Below are 18,902 nucleotides of genomic sequence, written 5' to 3'. Positions count from 1 at the left end.
TCCTTCTCCTGTGCTGCAACTCTGTTCAGCAAAGAAGGAACATATGGAAAAAATATTGACAACTCTAAGAGAGGCACAGAGATATATTTCATAAGGTTCCCAGCACATGCTTATAAATCAGGATGGTGTTTGGTATGGGGGATCGCTTCAAAGATGACCAAAGAGGTGAAAGTGTTGCATTTACAATACACACTGAAGTGTCACAAGATTTAAATGATATTGGATATACTTTGCTATTTTAAAATGTTTTCTAAAAGATCTGCGCCTGCAGTTGCCTTTCCTCTACGTGTGCATCTACGTTATATCTAATTTGTGGTAATACCACACACTTGAATGATTTTTAGCGCTATTTAAATGATGTGTTAACTTATCTTGAAGCAATAACTATTAAGAAAGATGGCATTTCCAAGGGATTAAAGCCATACAGAAGGAAGAGGGGAAATACCATCAAAGACCTGGTGGGGGGTGGCAGAATGACCTCAGTCAGTCTGCAAGTCACCCAGAAATCCCCCCCATGGCTTTGCCAGAGTTGTTATTTCTGTTTGACAGCCCAAATAGGAGATGAAAATAGCAGACATATGGATTTTTAAAAAAAACATAAAACCCTAGAGCAGCCTTTCCCAACCAGTGTGCCTCTAGATGTTGTTGGACCACAATTCCCATCTTTTCTGGCCATTGGCAATGCTGGCTGAGGCTGATGGGAGTTGTGGTCCAACAGCATCTGGAGGCACACTGGTTGGGAAAGGCTGCCCTAGAGGAAAAAGAGGATCACAATCTGCACTGGGACATTCTAAAGAATTTCATGTCCTCTTAGTGCCAAACTACATGTGATCTTATCTAGGGATGGGGTTCGCTGCATGGTTCTGATCCGCTTGCATTCCGATAGTCCGTCGTTTGATCCTGATCCACCCTTTTTTGTTCCTGCTTGGTTTGGCACTTGCTGATTCGATCTGCTATGCACGTTTTGCGGTGATTCGATCCCTGGTGTGCTTTTCTCAGTGGCCAAAATTTCGTAGCTATCAACGTAGATACTTATGTAAATGATGACAGTATTTGTCATTTTTTTTTGGCAGCAGGAAAAACTTTGCATAATTTTTAGGTAGCTTACATGAATGGTCACAGTGTTCCACGAGGTTTAACTCAACGTAACTCAATGTAAAATAGGGAGGAAAGTTCAAAAGAATAAATCCTTGCCGATTTCCAGCTGTGGCCACAAGATCCATGCTGATTACAGCCGCGACCCGCAGCAAGAAATGGGTGCCGGTCTGAAAGGATGACGAACTATCGAATTTAGCTGGAATCTGCTGCTAGGTCCGATTTAGCAGATATTCTCCCCCATCTCTAATTACAGCAGGTGCTTGCATCCATTTGGAGCTCTCACACACAGAGTTTTAGGCAAGTGAGAACACATTGTCGACCTGCATTTGCAGCTTAAAAATGAGCAGCAGCAGCAGCGAAGAGGGCGTTTAGAGCCCAAGGCACTTCAGAGGTTAGTGGCAGATGGACAAGTCGATCCAAATCCAGTCCCTCGTCTTCCATGACCAGCAATCTTAGCAGGAAATGCCAAGGAAGGTCTGTGAGCTTGAAGGCACTATTGATGTCACTAGAAAGGTGTTGTTTAGACGTGCTTAACTCTGTTTTGGATTGTGGCCCTTGCTTTTTCAAAATAACATTTGCTGCGAAATGGCAAATAAATGATCACAGTGTTCCATGTATTTTTTTGGTGGCGGGAAAAACAATGTGTAATTTTTAGGTAGCTTATAATCACAGTATTCCACGTGGTTTTTTGTATAATATTGTGATAACACATTTTTTTCATGATATATAATGGACAAATGGCAATAAGCATAGCTGCAGTTATGAATGCGCCAGCTGTGATCACAAAAAAGGGGGGCTTGGAAAGATAAATTCTTGCCGATTGCAGCTGCAACCTCCATGCCAATTACAGCCGCCACCCAACACAAGAAATCATAAGAACATAAGAAGAGCCTGCTGGATCAGGCTAGTGGCCCATCTAGTCCAGCATCCTGTTCTCACAGTGGCCAACCAGGTGCCTGGGGGAAGCCCGCAAGTAGGACCCGAGTGCAAGAACACACTCCCCTCCTGAGGCTTCCAGCAACTGGTTTTCAGAAGCATGCTGCCTCTGACTAGGGTGGCAGAGCACAGCCATCATGGCTAGTAGCCATTGATAGCCCTGTCCTCCATGAATTTGTCTAATCTTCTTTTAAAGCCGTCCAAGCTGGTGGCCATTACTGCATCTTGTGGGAGCAAATTCCATAGTTTAACTATGCGCTGAGTAAAGAAGTACTTCCTTTTGTCTGTCCTGAATCTTCCAACATTCAGCTTCTTTGAATGTCCACGAGTTCTAGTATTCTGAGAGAGGGAGAAAAACTTTTCTCTATCCACTTTCTCAATGCCATGCATCATTTTATACACTTCTATCATGTCTCCTCTGACCCGCCTTTTCTCTAAACTAAAAAGCCCCAAATGCTGCAACCTTTCCTCGTAAGGGAGTCGCTCCATCCCCTTGATCATTCTGGTTGCCCTCTTCTGAACCTTTTCCAACTCTATAATATCCTTTTTGAGATGAGGCGACCAGAACTGCACACAGTATTCCAAATGCGGCCGCACCATAGATTTATACAACGGCATTATGATGTCGGCTGTTTTATTTTCAATACCTTTCCTAATTATCGCTAGCATGGAATTTGCCTCTTTCACAGCTGCCGCACACTGGGTCGACATTTTCATCATGCTGTCCACTACAACCCCGAGGTCTCTCTCCTGGTCGGTCACCGCCAGTTCAGACCCCATGAGCGTATATGTGAAATTAAGATTTTTTGCTCCAATATGCATAATTTTACACTTGTTTATATTGAATTGCATTTGCCATTTTTCCGCCCATTCACTCAATTTGGAGAGGTCTTTTTGGAGCTCTTCACAATCCCTTTTTGTTTTAATAACCCTGAACAATTTAGTATCATCAGCGAACTTGGCCACTTCACTGCTCACTCCTAATTCTAGGTCATTAATGAACAAGTTGAAAAGTACAGGTCCCAATACCGATCCTTGAGAGACTCCACTTTCTACAGCCCTCCATTGGGAGAACTGTCCGTTTATTCCTACTCTCTGCTTTCTGCTTCTTAACCAATTCCTTATCCACAAGAGGACCTCTCTTCTTATTCCATGACTGCTAAGCTTCCTCAGAAGTCTTTGGTGAGGTACCTTGTCAAAAGCTTTTTGAAAGTCTAAGTACACTGTGTCCACTGGATCACCTCTATCTATATGCTTGTTGACACTCTCAAAGAATTCTAATAGGTTACTGAGACAGGACTTTCCCTTGCAGGCCATGCTGGCTCTGCTTCAGCAAGGCTTGTTCTTCTATGTGCTTAGTTAATCTAGCTTTCATAATACTTTCTACCAGTTTTCCAGGGATAGAAGTTAAGCTAACTGGCCTGTAATTTCCGGGATCCCCCCTGGATCCCTTTTTGAAGATTGGTGTTACATTTGCCACTTTCCAGTCCTCAGGCACGGAGGAGGACCTGAGGGACAAGTTTCATATTTTAGTTAGCACATCAGCAATTTCACATTTGATTTCTTTGAGAACTCTCGGGTGGATGCCATCCGGGCCTGGTGATTTGTCAGTTTTTATATTGTCTATTAAGCCTAGAACTTCCTCTCTCGTTACCACTATTTGTCTCAGTTCCTCAGAATCCCTTCCTGCAAATGTTAGTTCAGGTTCAGGGATCTGCCCTATTTCTTCCACTGTGAAGACAGATGCAAAGAATTCATTTAGCTTCTCTGCAGTCACCTTATCATTCTTTAGTACACCTTTGACTCCCTTATCATCCAAGGGTCCAATCGCCTCCCTAGATGGTCTCCTGCTTTGAATGTATTTATAGAGTTTTTTGTTGTTGGTTTTTATGTTCTTAGCAATGTGCTCCTCAAATTCTTCTTTGGCATTCCTTATTGTCTTCTTGCATTTCTTTTGCCAGAGTTTGTGTTCCTTTTTGTTTTCTTCATTCAGACAAGACTTCCATTTTCTGAAGGAAGACTTTTTGCCTCTAAGAGCTTCCTTGACTTTGCTCGTTAACCATGCTGGCATCTTCTTGGCCCTAGTGGTACCTTTTCTGATCTGCGGTATGTACTCCAGTTGAGCTTCTAATATAGTGTTTTTAAACAACTTCCAAGCATTTTCGAGTGATGTGACCCTCTGGACTTTGTTTTTCAGCTTTCTTTTTACCAATCCCCTCATTTTTGTGAAGTTTCCTCTTTTGAAGTCAAATGTGACCGTGTTGGATTTTCTTGGCAATTGGCCAGTTACATGTATGTTTAATTTAATAGCACTATAGTCACTGCTCCCAATCGGTTCAATAACACTTACATCTCGCACCAGGTCCAGGTCCCCACTGAGGATTAAGTCCAGGGTTGCCATCCCTCTGGTCGGTTCCATTACCAACTGGTCTAGGGCATAGTCATTTAGAATATCTAGAAATTTTGCTTCTTTGTCGTGACTTGAACACATATGCGGCCAGTCTATGTCCGGGTAGTTGAAGTCACCCATTACTACCACATTTCCTAGTTTGGATGCTTCCTCAATTTCGTATCTCATCTCCAGGTCTCCCTGGGCATTTTGATCAGGGGGACGATAGATCGTTCCCAGTATTAAATCCCTCCTGGGGCATGGTATCACCACCCACAAAGATTCTGTGGAGGAGTCTGCCTCTTTTGGGGTTTCGAGCTTGCTGGATTCAATGCCTTCATTCATGTATAGAGTGACCGCCACCAATACGTCCTTCCCTGTCCTTCTGATATAGTTTATATCCAGGGATAACCGTATCCCACTGGTTTTCTCCATTCCACCAGGACTCCGTTATGCTCACTATATCAATGCTCTCCTCTAAGACCAAACACTCCAGTTCTCCCATCTTGGTTTGGAGGCTCCTAGCATTAGCGTACAGGCACTTGTAAGCAGTGTCTCTCTTCAAGTGTCTTTGGCACTTGTGGTTAGGCCTGTGGTAATTTTGCCCTTCTGAATTTATATCCTGTGCCCCTGCTCTCACAATGCCTACTTCTAGGCCTACCCCTTTTAAAATTTCATCATTTCTTTGGTCTTTATCCCGGGGGGGAGGTTTATTCCGAACCGGATCTTTCTCAGCTCCTGTCGGGTTTCCCCCCTCAGTCAGTTTAAAAGCTGCTCTGCTACCTTTTTAATTTTAATCGGTGCTGGTCTAAAAGGATAGCAAACTGGCAAATTCAGTCAGAATCCGGTGCCAGGTCTGATTTAGTGGATATTCTACACCATTCCTGATCTTAACTGAACAGTTCTGGGAGGGGGGGATCCCACAAATGCTAAAGTGGGGTATTCCATCTGGATTAGCCCCCTAGCATAGGTGTAGGGGGCTTTACCCTTCTGTTGCAGTCCTGAACATCAGCCTCCCACACCTGCAATGTAGGCCTGATCTGGATCTGGACCACAGCAGGCAGCAAAGCCCCTATACCCCTCACACAAGGGTCCCCATCCAGAACAGGGCTTTGCACTGGCCATCAATGAAAAAAACCCTGCACTCAAGAATAGAGCTACTTAGTTAAGGTCACCTGTACTAGTTTCTCACCTGTAATCTATTCCAAAGGGAAGGCAAATCAACCACAGCACTGGCCTCAGTTCCAGTCTGTCTGTAGCTGCTGCTGTTCCTTCTTGCAGGTAACTGAAGAGCTTAACAAAGAACAGACAATATATCCACCCTCCCCTGATTGGCTGATGGATAATATGGAGCTAGTCCTAGAGGAAATGCACCAGACTAGGTTAAACTGTCATGCAACAGACATGCCTTTCCTTTCTGATTCGCTTGGATGCATTGTGAACATAACTGGCCAGCAAGAAAAATCCCAAGTGTTGCTACAATATGTTTTGATTTGTATAATACATTTTGTGTAGGGTCATGCATGCACATGTTTGTTAAGAAGCTTGGATCTAGCGCCACTGAGCAGCTTGATGCTGGTCTCCCTCGGCATCAAATTATTTGGGCCCAATACAAACCTGTAACATGGACTGCCTTCTGCACACCTGCCCCAATTCCTTCCTATAGGCATAAAAAAATTAGAAGGTTACGTTCATTTTCTGCAGGGGATGGAGGGGATCCTTGGATGGCTTGTCCTTCCCACTTGCTTCATTGGGCAGAATGATGATGATGATGATGATTTGTTGCTTACTGCAATATTTTTGTCTTAAAGCAACTTTTTTTGAAAAAAAACCAGCATGCAATGCCAAATTTAAAATATATCAAAAGATAAAAAAATATTATTAACTAAAAGTTCTCACCCACAAAAAGGACACATTCTAACCCATCCAGCTACAAGTGGAACACTAGTAAAGAGGACGATGCCTGAGTGAATAAAAACGTCTTTACTTGACACCCAAAGACTGAGAGCGATGGTGCCAAGTACGTCTCTCTGGAGAGAGCATTCCATAGACTGGGAGCCAGCAACGAAAAGCTCCAACCTCGTGTCGCCACCCTCTGTAATTCACTCAGTGGGGGCATACGAAGAAAGGCCCCAGAGGCAAGGTCTGCATAGCTTCATATGTGGCCCCTAAGATAACAGAGAGGCAGTGCCTAAGGCATTGGGATCTTGAGCTGCATAAGGCTTGATAGGTCAGAACCAGCACTTTGAATTGAGCCCCGGAGCCAATTGGCAGGCAAAGCCAGGACTGATGTTACAGAATCCGACCGCAGTCAGTAATTTGGCTGCTGAATTCCGCACTAGCTGCAGTTTCCAAACTGTCTTCACAGGCGGCTCTGTTGCAGTAATCCTAACCTAGAGGTTACCAGAGCATAGACAAGAGAGATTAGGTGATCTCCAGTCCAGAGAGGGTCACAGCTGAGCCGCTAGTTGAAGCTGATGGAAGGCACTCCCTGCCACTGAGACCACTTGTGCCTCCAGTGATGGATCCAGAAGTACCCTACCCCCAAGCGGCACATCTGCTCATTTAGGGGGAAAGCATCCCCATCCAGAACAGGCTGAACTACTTTCCTCTTTCAATGGGCCTTTTGAGTTGGGACCTATCCCAGTCTGCATCTGTGTTGGAATTGCTTTTAATATGTTTTCTTCAATAATATGTTTTTAACCCTTTTCTAAAAGATGTTTTTAAAGCTTTTAAAAAAATGTTTTAATGTTGTTTTGTTTTAATGTATTTTACGGTCTTTTTATGATGTTTTAAAGTGTTTTTAGCGTTTCTGTTTGCCACCCTGGGCTCCTGCTGGGAGGAAGGGCAGGATATAAATCAAATAATAAATAATAAATAAATGAATCCAGTCAAAGGAACCGCCTGCTAACAGTGCCTCAGTCTTCTCCGAATTGAGCTTCAGTTTATTGGCTCTCATCCAGTCCGTCTTTGCCAGATGTCTGTCCAACGCATCCACTGCCATTCCCACTGATGTGAAGAAGGAAATAGACTTATGCAAATTAGTGGCACCTCCAGAGTGGGAGGCGCATCTGCCCTCACTTCACAAGTGTCACAACTGAAAAACACAGTACTAACCAGGCAAGGCAACAGAGCAGTAGAAATGGCATTGGTAACCACAGAAGGAACCGGGGGACGGAGGTGGAGGAGGGAATCATGTACAGAAGAAAGAATCACAGGGAATGCTGGTCGGCACCTGCCCACAGCACTGCTACCCCTACTGAGTGAGTAGGATCCCCTCCATCCCCTGCAGAAAATGAGCTTATCCTAGTAAGTCAGTTCTATTTTCCTGCTGAGGATGGAGGAGATGCTTGGGGTGGGATATATTATAACAGTCCCTAGCCAGGTGGGCTCTGCTGCGTTCCAGTCCCAACCAAGGAAAATGCTACTGCTGTAAAGCACAACTGCTAAAGGATGCTTCCCTTGGCCAACACATACACATTTGGCTCATGTATGAAGACCCTGAAGACCAAGGAACTGCCCTGCAAATATCTACTAGACTAAATCTCCCCTCCTGAGCACACTTTGTTCTCTCTGGACTTTGCCCTAAAGATACAGACCTCGGGGGTTCCCCCCTTAGGCAGCCGATACTTCCCTCTTGTGTGGGTGGCCCCATTTTAGCTACATAAACAAAACCACCCACTTCAACACAATTTTGCTCCCAAATTCTCAAACCTGTGTTAATTGAACAGTATTCATAACATCTCCAGCTAGGGATCCTGTTCACTGTAAAATATTGAAACTGACAACTGTGCTTTATTTTTTAAAATCAGGAAAAAGTGAACTTTAAGGATTTTATTTAAATAAAAAATAGAAACAGTTTTAAAAAGCACACACCATTTGCATTGTCTGCAGCACCTGGAATCTTAGTATGCACTTTTTAGAGAGTCAAGAGGATGCATTAGTCACTGAGCTGTGACAGCCAAATTAGAAAAATCTAAATGAAATAAAAACACCCTCTGGAAGTCCAGAGATGCTCACTTTTCTCCCTCCTTCCATACCTTGTTATTCCATCTCAGTGGCAAAAGGAGAGCTACTCAGCAGAACCATTTATTTGCAATTAGCACCTGGGACCCTTTGAATCCCCTGAGGGCAGCCAGAGCATGTGACACTTCCCACAGTCCACTTTCTGTTCCTCCCCAAACCTTGATTTGACTTTTTCCTAGTCTTGTCTGGTCCCGCCTTTGGACGAGGAGATATTGTGCATGCAAAAGGGTCTGGACTAAATCAACGCAAATGAAGTGTTCCTTCCTTCTGATTACAGCCAGACATCTCCTTGCTAGACTCAATCTCATCGGGCCATGCCAAATCTTTCCAATCCAGACTCTTAGCCATTGCCCATTTACACTGTTCACTAATCATTTTATTCAATTATTTAACACAATTTATTTAATGCTTAACTAACCATAAAAAACCCTAAGTGTTTGCCTAAAACCTTCTTTCAGTTTGGCAATGATCATAGCTGGGCAAGTTGAGTAACTGGGAATAGAGCAAGAGCAGTATATATATTTGTATTATTATAATTATTTTACTGCAAAGTGCTCAGAGCTGTTCATATCGGTGTGGCATAGTGGTTAGAGTGTTGGCCTAGGGCCTGGGAGACCAGGGTTCGAATCCCCACACAGCCATGGAGCTCACTGGGTGACCTTGGGCCAGTCACTGCCTCTCTGCCTCAGAGGGAGGCCATGGTAAACCCCCTCTGGATACCGCTTACCATGGAAACCATATTCGTAGGGTCACCGTAAGTAGGAATCGACTTGAAGGCAGCCCATTTCATTCTTTTTCAAGGAGCTGTCCAACTTGCTGAACTTGGAACTCCTTGAAAGTTCAGACTAAAACCCAGAGTGGATTCTCCTGCCCCACTGACATGGAGCTGCCAGCTGTGCCACTGCTTGAGTGGGGCCTGGAGAGCTTGGAGCATTCAGAGAGGAAAGTCCTCCTGAGCACTATGCCTTTGCACCGTGCTTGCCAGTTCGCTTGATAAGCCAATCTGTCACTGGGAGAGAGAAGGAGACCTGGGCAGACATTCAGCTGTAAGAAAAGTGGAGGAAGTGTTGCTTCATCATGTGCCTGATGAGGTGGTAAGGCAGGACAGGAAACTCAAAGCATCTTACAGGAACAAAACAATAAACACATCCAAAGCAGAACAGATGCAGTTCTAGCATAATATAAATCTCAGGAACTAAGTGCAAAGATGGGGGAGGGGGACACCGATGAAAAGGCCCTGGCTCCAGTCACCACTTGCTTTACTCCAGAGGCCAGAGGGGAGGGGGCAATCTCAGAGCACTGATTGTAATGCAGTGTCATGGCACCCACGGCCATCGCTGTCCCCTGCAAATTTGGGAACCATTATTTTTGGACTAAACCGGTGTTTCCTTCTTCAAAAGGACTCCATCAAGGAATCTGAGGAAATGCAATCCTGTACATTGGACACTCCTTAAACCCAGTAAATATCTTGTGCATGTATTTAGAGTAAAATGCAGCAGAAAGCCATCCTGTGAAAAACCCTTTGAAAGTCATGGGAGCACCAAAGTATAGCTGTCTTCCATGTACATGTAGAGGACACGCACTTGGGCTTTTGAACAGGACAGGAGGCATTCTTCTTTATTGTGCATATCAAGAATTTTATACCACCTTTCAGCCCTAAGGAGTCTCCTAGGCAGTTTACAAAACAGTAGACTACAAAACCAATTTAAAGTATGAATGAAATCTTAATAAACTTAATAAACTTTAATAAATAAACTTAATAAAGCCTTAATGAAATTAAGAGCAGAATGATAACTTTCCATCTCAGTTTAAAAACTCTGAAAAGCCAGACAGAATTTAAATGTTTCTTTCACCCACCTAAGGACACCAGGAATAGGGGCTAGACAACCCCCCTTAAGAGGGAATTCCATATTGGGGTGTGTTTGTGTGTGAGAGAGAATCGTGTCCTTCACCCATGCCTTTTCAAACAAGCAGATGCATTTGCAGATGCATTTGCCTTGGCCTTCAATTAAAAAAAGAAACTGTCCTGCATCTAATGTATTTTGAAAGTTTTAGAGCTATCCCCTATGCGTAGGGCTTAGGGGAATGGAGGCATCATTTCTGCTTTTCATTTAACTGAATCCAGCTTTAAACTTTAAGCAGAAAAAAAATTATCCTGAGGGAGCCCTGCTGAGCTGGAAGCCAGAATTTAGCAAGGCAAACAGCTCACAAAAGTATGAGAAGTGACCCAGGCTAAGATGGGGGCTTAGCAGGAAAAAATGAAAGGCACAGCAATGTCAGGTTAAAAAGCCGTCTGTGGTCCTTTCTCTTCCTTCCCTTTCCCAACAACTTAAGCTAACCTGACAGGGCTTGCATTTGGGGCAGCCTCCCCCCCCCCCCGGACCTCCTGATGAGGTCATGAGCTAAGGACAATGTTCTGCTTCCTCTTAGGTCCCAGAGAAACCACCAGGTACATCACAGAAGAATAACCCAGCACCCAGATCTTCTGTCTTCCAGACAGGAGGAAGGTACTTGTCAAATATTTTGTTTTGAAATCTCCTAATCTGATATTGACAGACCCTAACAAATAGGACATGCTAGAGATTTTTCAGCCCACCTTTGAAAGGATGTTTTCAAAGTTCAAACAAAATAAAGTGAAACTAATGAAAAATAAATATTATGAAATTTAAATACACGGGTGATTCCAGGAACATGGGTTTGAAGTGAATACTTCCTCAGCAGTTCAGGCAGCCACGTTTCCTCATTTACCCCAGTCAGTCCATTATTTGAAGGTCTCTGTCTGGGTCCAAGTGCAGATCAGAGCTGACCCTGTCAGGAGGCAGATTGAGCCTACAGGATTTGGGGGACAGGGTAAGAGGAACAAGTGTGTCCCCACCACCACCACTATTGCCGGCTCGCCATGGAGTACCTGTGTGTATGTCCAGCTGGCCATGGAGTTCCTGCGTGTGGGTGGGTGGGTGAGAGAGAGAGAGAGATTGTAACAGCAATGCATCTTTATCCTGAAGTTTAGCCCATTTAATTCAGTGGGATTACTCAGTTGCACCATCCCATGGATCTCACCTGATGATGTTTGCTTTTAATTTTATGTATTTCTCGCCTGGAGAAGGGAAGACTATAAATATGATAGATGGATAGACTGACAGACAGACAGACCTAGAACAAGCACAGAAATAACATTTCGTTGCATCTTTTTCCCTGCCCTTTCTCCAAGCAGCTTAGGATGGTTTACAAAGTACTTCCTCCACCACATTTTATTGCCACAACAACACTGTAAGGTATGTTAGGCTGAGAGGGAGTGACTAATCTGGTAAGATTTCTACATTAAGGCTCTGCACTCTCCCCCCATCCGATTCAGAGCCTGATTTAGACTGGACCTGACCTGGGACAATCTGGTCCTAGTCCGACCCAACATCCAGACCTGGATTGCGATCCAGAAAATAACAAATCTTCAGAAATCCCACTGACTTGCATTGAGAAACCAAAACAGCAGAACTTACTTGTTTTTTCACATATGTGCATGAAATTTGGAGACATGGTAGCCCCCTCAAGTGGGGATTAACCCTGCCACACTTCAGACAGGCAGCTCCAAGGGCTTTTGTGCTACCCACCTCTAAATTTTCCCTTTTTTTAAAAAAAGAGTTTTTAAAAAGACACTTGCATTTTGGATACTCTGTTTATAGGATTTTCATGGTAAGAGATATTCAGAGGTGGTTTACCATTGCCTTCCTGTGAGTTTGGATGCATCTTAGTTTGGTGTCTCAGGAATTGTAGGAAAATGGGGCTTAGGAGATAGAAATGAAGCAGGAGAAAGACTTCTTGAATTCTGTGGAGCCAATCATTTGTTTCTTGCGAACACATTTTTTGAGCAACTGCGTTAGTGGGTTGCATTATATGTGGGGCTATCTTTGAAGACAGGAACTTCAGTTGGTGCAAAAAAAGGGCATTAACTAGAGCCAGGCATTCTGAATGTATTAGTTTTCCATCTTTACAGGAGACCCAATTCAAAGTTCTGGTTTTGATCTTGAAAGCCATTCACCACTTAGGACTTCCCAAGCATTTCTGGGCTTGGAGATCACCACATGAGGCCTCTCCAATGTGAGGTAGGAATGGTGGCCAGGAGAGAAAAAGCCCTTTCAGTTGTGGCCTTCTGCTTGTGAAGGGCCTTCCCCAAAGAGGCCTGATGGCTGCCCGCCTGCCTTCATCATTTTTGGGCATACAGCAAAGCCTGTGGTATTCTCCCAGGTCTGGTAAAATCTTTTATTTTTTCAAAAAAAAGCAATCTCTTCATTATATGTTAGGTTCTAGCCTGGTTGCTTTAACTCTGTGGAATTTATCTCTTTGCCTCTCTGTATCAATTGATTGTTGTTGTGATGTTTTACTGCTTTGGAATTTTAAAAATTGTTTTATTTGCAGCTTTATTGATTCCTATTAAAGTGTGTCCATGCTTCCATTATATGCTGAAGATGGACCTCTTTACCTCGGCCTTTGACACCTAAGATTTATATTTTTAGGAGGCACCTTGTTCTTCTGAATTTAAATTGTTTTAACTGATTTCAACATTGTATTTTGATATTGTTGTAACCTGCCCTAGTACCTTATGGTGAAGGGTGGGTAAAAAATTAAAATCATAACAGAATTGTGATGTCTTATCTGTGGGAGGGGGTTGTACATCATCCAGTGAACCATTGTTACAGGGTTACTGACCAATGGGATAAATATTTTAAAATTAAAAAAATAACAAACAGAAAAGCAGGTCCTGCATGGGCAGTAATGCAGATTTTGGGAAGTCACATCAATTTGGGAGCCCTTTTCCTCTTGTGTTCTCGACTTGTGCTCCAAATTCCATCCGGAAGAGAATTTAGCAGCAACTCTATGTCACCCTTGGGTCAATGCCCAGCACCAGGTTCAGTATCTAGGGGATATTCTTCTTATATTCAGTGGCTGCTCAAGCCCTCACCCAGGAAAACCATGACTCCAGTTTGGATGTCTTCTCTCAACATGCATGTCCCTAAGATATCTGCAAGCAACTATTCAGCTAACAAATAGTGAATCAACAGAAGAATAGCAACACAAGGAACAGTACAAAAGCGTAGTTTAGTCCAACAGGTCCCACCACTTCCCAAGGTCCAGCTATACTAAACCAAGTCATTGTCCTTAGGCCTTACTCACACTCAGTTCAGGGAGGCACCCAATGAAAGAGGATCACCTGGATGCAGACTTTGGGAGCACTGCAATATATTGTTCCAGCGTGTGGCAGCAGAGAGGCTTCCGTGGTGCTGTAGCTTCAAGCCAATAGGAACTGCTAAGCCAGATCCCGTTACTAGGGTAGCTCTAAGCTTCCCTCCCCTCCTAGGCGTGATTTCAGCATGTAGCAATTCCCCAATTCACCTCTTCAATCCCCTTCATAAACAGAATCATCGAGTTGGAAGGGGCCTAATAAGGCCATCAAGTCCAACCCCCTGCTCAATGCAAGAATTCAATTTAAACGATACATGATAGGTGGCTGCCCAGCTGCCTCCTGAATGCCTCCAGTGTTGGAGAGCCCACCACCTCCCAAGGTCATTGGTCCCATTCTTGTACCACTCTAACAGTTAGGAAGGTTTTCCTGATGTTCAGTAGAAATCTGGCTTCCTGGAACTTGAGACATTTATTCTGTGTCCTGCACTCTGGGACCACTGAGAAGAGATCCCGGCCCTCCTCTGTGTGGCAACCTTTCATGTACTTGAAAAGTGCTGTCGTATCTCCCCTCAGTCTTCTCTTCTCCAGGCTAAACATGCCCAGTTCTTTCAGTCTGTCCTCACAGGGCTTGGTTTCCGGTGCCCTGAACATCCTCGTTGCCCTCCTCTGAACTCATTCCAATTTGTCTGCATCCTTCTTACAGTATGGTGTCCAGAAATGGACACAGTACTCAAGATGATGTCTAACCATTGCCAAATTGAGAGGAAACAATACATCACGGGATTTGGAAACTATACTTCTGTTAATGCAGCCTAAAATAGCATTTGCCTTTTTTGCAGCCACATCACACTGTTGGCTCATATTCAGCTTGTGTTCAACAACAATCCCAAGATCCTTCTCGCATGTAGTATTGCTGAGCAAAGTTTGCTGTGCATTTGGTTTCTTTTTCCTTGGTGCAGAACTTTGCACTTATCCCTGTTAAATTTCATTCTGTTGTTTTCAGCCGAATGCTCCAGCCTATCAAGATCCCTTTGAATTTTGTTTCTGTCTTCCAAGGTATTAGTTATCATTCCCAATTTTGTATCATCTGCAAATTTGATAAGTATTCCCTGAACCTTCTCATCCATATGATTAATAAAAATTCCGCTCGCCGTGGATACAGGTAGTGGGCCAGGGTTGGCCAGTTGCATTCTGGTCCGGTGGGATCAGTTTCAGCCTCTTCTCTCTGAGGAAGTGGACAAGGTGCTCGGTACCGTGAAGCCAACCACCTGTCTGTTTGATCCTTGCCCTTCGTGGCTTGTTATGAGCTGTAAGGAGAGACTGAGCGAAGGGATCAAGGCAATGGTAAATGCATCCTTGAAAGAGGGTGCAATGTCATTAGACCTCAAGGAAGCGGTGATAAAGCCCATCTTAAAAAAACCCTCCTTGGATCCCCGAGAACTGAATAACTTCCGCCCAGTATCTAACTTACCATTCTTGGGCAAGGTGATTGAGCGAGTGGTGGCCAAACAGTTACAGACACACTTGGAGGAAACGGATTATTTAGATCCATTCCAATCAGGTTTCAGGACTGGGCATGGAACTGAAACAGCCTTGGCCGCTCTGGTGGATGATATGAGGAGGGCGCTGGATAGGGGGGAGTATACCTTCCTCGTCCTCCTAGATCTCTCAGTGGCTTTCGATACCGTTGACCACGGTATCCTTTTGGATCGCCTTGAGGGATTGGGAATGGGGGGCACTGTTTTACAGTGGTTCCATTCCTATCTCTCAAATAGGCACCAGAGGGTAGCTTTGGGATATGAGGTTTCAGACCCTTGGTCTCTTAATTGTGGAGTACCACAGGGCTCTATCCTCTCTCCCATGCTGTTTAACATCTATGTGAAACCGCTGGGGGCCATCATCAGGAGTTTTGGGCTGAAGTGTCACCAATATGCGGATGACACTCAGCTCTATCTCTCATTTAAGTCCTCACCAGAGTTGGCTGTAGATACCATGTCCCAGTGCCTGCAGTCCGTAAGTGAATGGATGGGAGGTAATAGGCTGAAACTGAACCCCGACAAGACCGAAGTGCTGCTCGTGGGAGACAAGAGAAGGTTAGGAGATATAGACCGCAGCGTTGGGGTCATTCTTGACTCCCAGCTGTCCATGGAGGCTCAGGTGTCAGCAGTGAGTCGGGCAGCTTGGTATCAATTACGTCTGATACAAAGGCTGCGTCCCTACCTTCCTGTTCATCTGCTCCCACAAGTGATACATGCCCTGGTCTCCTCTCGGTTGGACTACTGTAATGCGCTCTACGTGGGGTTACCCTTGAAAACGGTCCGGAAGTTACAGCTGGTACAGAATGCGGCGGCGCGCTTGATCAAGCACAGCCGTCACCGTGATCACATCACTCCAGTGTTAATGGATCTTCACTGGCTACCAGTTGTCTACCGGGCCCAATTCAAGGTGTTGGTATTGACCTTTAAAACCCTAAACGGTTTTGGCCCAGTTTATCTGAAGGAGCGCCTCCAGAGTCACCAATTATGCCGCCTGACAAGATCAGCCTCACAAGACCTTCTCTCGGTCCCACCGGTTAAAATAGCTAGGCTGGTGCGGACCAGAGAGAGGGCTTTCTCGATTGTGGCCCCCACCCTCTGGAACTCCCTTCCTCTTGATCTTCGACATACTCCCTCCCTGACAGGTTTTCGCCGAGCCTTAAAAACCTGGCTATTCAGGCAGGCCTATGGGATTGGGGAGGGTTAGTTTTATGATGTTTTAATTGGAAATTGATTTTAAATTGACTATGACTGTTTTTTATTTTGTATATTGTTTTTTATTGTAAGTCACCTAGAGTGTCCATTAACCTGGACAGATAGGCGACCAATAAATAAAATTATTATTATTAAAAATGTTGTAGTCCTGGGCCCAGTGCTCTGAGCCCTGCGGTACCCTGCTTGTCCCAGTTTGAGAGGGAACCATTGATAAGCATTCTCTGAGTACGATTCTGTAGCCAACTGTGGTCCCACCTGATAGTTGTTCCATCCAGCCCACATTTAAGCATTGCTAATTAGAATATCATGGGGCATTTTGTCAAAAGCTTTGCTGAAACTGAGATATATTAAGTCCATAGCATTCTCTCAGTCTACCAGGGATGTTACCCAATCCAAAAATGAGGTAAGATCAGTCTGGCAGGATTTAGAGAAGCTAAATGAAGCTGCCCTGTTAGCAGAGCGGGTGGAATGGCCCTGCTACCCTCCTCTCTCTCTGCTGCAGCCTGATGAATGGCTGCTGCTAGGTGGCAGGTGAGGGGTAAGAGCTTCTTAGCAGTGGCACCACAGTTGTGGGATTTAACACAAAGGGTGTTCTGCACTTTCCTTTAGTAGTGTTAAGACAGGAGTCATAGTTCGGAAGGCATTTTTTGACACTTGATGTTTTAAAGTATTGTTTCAATGCTGCTGTGTTTATACCTCTTGCTTTGTTCTTATTGTTATACTCTTCTTTTGTAAGGTGCATTAAAAATAATGAAAAATGGGATATCAATACATTGATAAACACATCCCCTGCTTTGTATGTGAATTTATACATGTGGCTCCCTTGTTGCATCTAATTTGGCACTCGTCGTATGTAATAGCTGTTGATGTGTGGCCAGATCATGATCTGGACCATCTTGTTCAATACATTCTGCTAACATTATTTTCCCTCTACATGTGTTGGCTAATAAATAAAAAATAAAAATCAGATCTGCATTATAGATCACCCACATAGCATACATGTCCAAATGTCTCCCTTCTCTCCTCAGTGTGCTGCTGCACTAATCCTACAGGGCTTGCACAACTTTTAGACATGTAGGCTTCAGATGCACATTGAAGTTGCAAAATTTCTTTGCATAAATTTATCTTTGCACTGTTATCTTTTCGGTGCCAGATCAAGACTTTCCTCTTCTCCCAGGCATTTTAGCATATGTTTTTAAATTGTTTTTATATTGTTTTGAATTTTAAAATTGTGTTTAAAATTGTGTTTAAAATATGTTTTTAAATTGTATATTTGTTTTAATGTTTTTGATTGCTGTAAACCACCCAGAGCGCTTCGGCTATGGGGCGGTATACAAGTGCAATAAATAAATAAATAAATAAATAAATAAATAATCACTGTATTGTTTTCAAGGTGCTTACAAACTGACTGCTTTATAATCTGCTCCAGAATTTTCCCAGGGATGGATGTCAAACTGACTGGTCTGTAGTTCCCCGGTTCCTCCTTTTTGCCCTTTCTGAAGATAGGGACAACATTAGCATTCCTCCAGTCATCCGGCACTTCACCGGTCCCCCATGATTTCGCAAAGATAACAGACAGTTATTCTGAGAGTTCTTCAGCCACTTCCTTCATTACTCTAGGATGAAGTTAATCGGGCCCGGCAGATTTGAACTCATTCAAAATGATTAGGTATTCCTTGACCATTTGTCTATCAGTCTCAAGCTGCAATCCTGCCCCTTCCACTTCATGTTTCACAGGAGGGTCATAGACCCTCTTTTGGTAGAAGACCGAGCCAAGGTAGGAATTGAGCACTTCTGCCTTTTATTTGTCATCTGTTATCATTTTGCCATCCTCATTGAGTAGCTGTACCACCGTTTCTTTCCTCTGACTTTTACTATGGATGAACCTGAAGAAATTTTTTGGTTGCTTTTGGCATCTCTTGCTAACCTCAGCTCATTCTCAGCTTTAGCCTTCCTGACACCATCCCTGCAGTTCCGTGATACCTGCCTGTACTCTTCCTTTGTGACCTGGCGTTCTTTCCACTTCCTGTATGTGTCCTTTTTTGTTTTCAGGTCAACTCTAAGCTTTTTGTGAAGCCACATTGGCTTCTTCTGCTGTTTTCCTCCTTTTTTCCTTGTTAGAATTGCTTGCCACTGCGCTTTTAGAATTTAACCTTTTAGAAACTCCCACCTATCTTGGACTCCTTTCCTCATTAGGGTCACTTGCCATGGAACCATACTTGCAATTGTTCTGAGTTTATTAAAATCAGCTTTCCTGAAGTTCAGGAAGTTCAAGAAAATCAAGAATTCAAGTACAACATAGTGGCTTTCTCCCAGAATTCGCAATATTGCCAGTTCATGAACCATGTCATCACTGTTGGTTAGAACCAAGTTGGTTGGTTGGCGATCACTCGTGACAGAGTAAGATTGTCTTCCAAGATAATTTGGTTGGAAGACACCTGTGTGTGAATTTATTTTATGTGGGGAGATCCGCGCACAATCAACACACAATCTTGACAGAAAAAGGCTTTGATTCAATGGCATGG

Source organism: Rhineura floridana, chromosome 16 (genome assembly GCF_030035675.1).
Source record: "Rhineura floridana isolate rRhiFlo1 chromosome 16, rRhiFlo1.hap2, whole genome shotgun sequence".
Classification (NCBI taxonomy): Eukaryota; Metazoa; Chordata; class Lepidosauria; order Squamata; family Rhineuridae; genus Rhineura; species Rhineura floridana.
The sequence above is the reverse complement of the archived record's forward strand: the minus strand, read 5'-3'. Positions refer to the sequence as shown.